Below are 4,184 nucleotides of genomic sequence, written 5' to 3' on the forward strand. Positions count from 1 at the left end.
TGAATCAAATGATTCGCGATACACGCTTTGAAGTCCCGATCTGAATCAAATGATTCCCGATACACGCTTTGAAGTCCCGATCGGAATCAAATGATTCCCGATACACGCTTTGAAGTCCCGATCGGAATCAAATGATTCGCGATACACGCTTTGAAGTCCCGATCGGAATCAAATGATTCGCGACACACGCTTTGAAGTCCCGATCTGAATCAAATGATTCGTGATACGCGAGCCGATTGAAGCGCTTCGAAACAGTGAACCATTTTGCGACGCAATGGTTTAACTGATTCGGAGTTTCAAAAAGCTCCGTTGTGTTCTTTGCTCGCTTTCTCTATATAATGTATTCGTTGTTTGAATAACCGTGGAAGGACGTTTCTTCAACTAGGGGCACTTTTATCCTTGTGAAGTTGAATAAAAAAAACTTGTTCAAAAGATGTCATACCCTTGTCATTATACAAATTTATATGTCCTCATTTGTCAAAAACGCGCACACACACACACACACACACATATTACAATGCCATTGTGATATAGAAAAGGAAAAATAAATATGGGCACAAAGATGAAAATAACAAATAAGAAAGTCCATTGTCAGAATTTGTTACTGTCTATACAGTAGGCCTTTATGCTTTCCAACTGAAGATTCATGAGATGAACCTATGAGCTATTTCAGAGAAATGGTTTATCATTGGTTGATCTACATTCTCTTCATTAGTGAAAGTCAAGATTCACTTCCACAATTCATGCCAAACATACAAAAAGTCTAATAATAATGTGTAAAAAATGTGCTTGACACTTTATGACAACTAGATGAACCAACTAAAGACTATTTAAGACTACTGCACAGAAAACTATATAATACATTTTGAGCAACATGACATTAGCAACTGATAATGTATAGGAAACCGGAGATAAATATCTCATAAATATAAATCAATTTAATTTTTGATTTGAGAAATGCACCAAAGCGACTGAGAAAAACTGTAAATCATAGTGCATATTGACACATTTCAATGGAAAATCTCACTTTCTCAAAGTATCACTACGTTTAATGTTCCAGTCCCTTCCATTCAAATGCAAGATAATGGGAATGCAAATGTGTAGAAGTTCTGTCTTTCACTATGTAAATTCAAATTTGCTTAAACACGACAAAGTTCAAAGGGGCATGATTGTGGAAAAATGTAGATAATGTATCTTAACATTTAATCTTGCTTTTTTTTGGATTTATGCTTATTTACTATTTAGAATTGATGACATCATATTGTGTTGCATGACCTGAAGCAATTTCACATGGTTAAAGTCTTACTTTATAGGATTAAAAAAAAAAAATTCTTCTGAACTTTGGTCTCTACAAAAATATTAGGCAGCACACTTTTTTCCAACATTGATAATAATAAGAAATGTTATTTGAGCAGACAATCAGCATATTAGAATGATTTCTGAAGGATCATGTGACAATGGAAAAAGGAGTAATGAAGCTGAAAACTCTGCTTTGCATCACAGGAATAAATTACATTTTTAACAATAGTAAAGCAAAAATTTTTTTTTAAATTGTAATATTTCAAAATATCACAGTTTTTAATGTATTTTTGATTAAATAAATTCAGCCTTGGTGAATATAAAAGACTTATTTCAAAAACAATAATAATACAAAAAAATCCCTATATACTGTAAAGTATACACTATGCACCAACAGCTGTTAGTACATTTTCTAGTATAAACTAGGTTACCGTTATGCATCTATAGTGATGTCTGCACCAGTGCAGAAGCTATTTTAAGAGCCAAGCATCTGTAATATCAGGGAAACAACAATGACAGCTGCTCTGTTCCTAACATGTCAGATGCTTTTTTTAGCTGTCAACTGTAGTAGACCACAAATCTTAGACAATCAGTATGTCTCTCAGGGGTATCCAGTGACTATGAATCCTTGATTCTGTGAAGTGGGCTGCAGCGTCTCTGGGGTTGCTATTGCAGCAGTGTGTGAGAGTGACTGAGTGATGGGAGACCATCAGAGAGCAGCCTCTGTTCTCCACAAATAGCAGCTGCGGGTGGGGAGGTCCGTGAGGGGTCAGAGCAGGGGGCCGGATGTGGAGTGGGTGCTGAATGGCTGGGCTTGAAGATCTGTTGGCGCTCAATGTGGGTCCCGGCAAGTGCCCTGGCCTTTCGCCATCTCTGTGCTCTTATCGTGCTGCTGTAAACAGAACATGAGGTGATAGAGAAACCTGAAATGGCTTCTCGGATGTTGCTGATGGCATTATGGCCTCCTGATGACAGTGTTACACTTCCAGTAATACAGGATGTTTAAGATCGGGGGTTTACTGTAAATATACACTTCTAGTGAAATGTTTGGACACACATAACTGAAAAGTTTCTCATGATTTTAATTTAAAAACCTTCTAGACTCTTGGCTGGTTGTAAGAATGCCAAAATGTCAGTCCATATCCATGACAACTAAATATGCGATTCTCTGTACCACAGAAACAACGAATATGCAATTAAAAATACTCCTAGATGTTGAAAAGTTATATCTTATTAAACATGAATATAATATTAACAAATCAACTGAAAAGCATTGTATGCACACTTCAAGTTTCTTTATTAAGCATGGTTTTTTCAATAAAGTAAACAATCTAAGAACTAAGAAACTTATACGCAACAGAACAAATAATAACAACAGATGAAACTTAGGAATCAATACTTAAATGCCTATATTATGACAATGTCATTACATAATAGGACTAACAATGACAATGTAACCTAAAAGGTGATTAAGGAAATAATCACATATTAAATATATGTAGTATTACCACAATGCTCTAATGTAATTACACTATAATATAAACATATATTCTAACACAAACACACAGGGGCGATTCTAGGATTTTCATTTTAGGAGGGCTCAGACCCCCAATGAGGGTATAATAATAATAATAAATAATAATAAAAAATTTATTAAATAAATAATGTTTGACTAATAGGGTATAGGGTGGTATACTAAACTTATTGCAGTGTTCCACTGTATTGCATAGATGGGTATAACATTTGAGTAATGGATAAGCCAAATACAAGTCTTCCTGATCACACACACACACACACACACACACACACACACACACACACGTTGGTATTGGTGGTTTACGGGGACTCTCCATAGGCGTAATGGTTTTTATACTGTACAAACTGTATTTTATGTCGCCCTACACCAACCCTACACCTAAACCTACCCCTTCCAGAAAACTTTGTGCATTTTTTGATTTAAAAAAAAAACAAAGCACCATTTAGTTTGTTTTTTAAGCATTTTGAATTACAGGGACACAGGTAGTGTCCTCATAAACCACCTTCATATTGTAATACTTGTGTGATACCCATGTCATTATACAAATTTGTGTCCTCATAAACCACCCAAACCAGTGCACACCTGTTTAGCCTACTGTACAAACACAAAAGTTTTGCATTTGCATTTTGCGTTTGCATTTCTAGTACAAACCTCTTTTTTAGGCTATACAAACCTCTTTCTATGCTCAAGTACTGTCTGTCACTGTCTTTAATCAAAGTTTTATACTGAAAGTTAAATTTTCGAATGAAAATAGCAACACGATTGTTTTATAAAGTATGCGTTTATATGTGTTAAAGGCTACATTTTTGCTGGAGGAAACAGCTGTGGTGTGATGAGGGGTGAACGGAGCGAAAACTTTACAGTAGATTGCTCCCCCATGACATTTTGTAAACTGAATTTATGACAAAGAACGGCACAGATGTAGATATTATAACAATCTATCGATAAACACAAACCTTGTCCTCTGTTTCTTGCTCTGTGCCAGTGGATTGAAGAACTCGCTGAAAGACGTGGAGGGCTAATTGCTAAAGCCCTCCTAAAAATGGCCTATAGCGATGCCCATGCAAACACATTAGTATTCATTGTTTTGTTAATATCTGTCCAATGTTTTTATCTGGGTGTGTGTTCACGGTGTGTGTGTGTGTAGAGGCGAACCAAGATGAAGTGGGGGCCCCAGGCAAAATTAATAGATGAGGCCCTTCTAAAAGATTTTGTTAATATATCTTCGTTACCTAGATATATATTTATACAACATACAAAAAGTAGTTAAAACACATATAATAGAACATAAATTCTTTATTTTATAAAACAAAGTGCTTATTCTTTAACAAAATATCAATCTTCATCT

This window comes from Sinocyclocheilus rhinocerous, unplaced genomic scaffold (genome assembly GCF_001515625.1).
Source record: "Sinocyclocheilus rhinocerous isolate Xijiao unplaced genomic scaffold, SAMN03320098_v1.1 scaffold161, whole genome shotgun sequence".
Lineage (NCBI taxonomy): Eukaryota > Metazoa > Chordata > Actinopteri > Cypriniformes > Cyprinidae > Sinocyclocheilus > Sinocyclocheilus rhinocerous.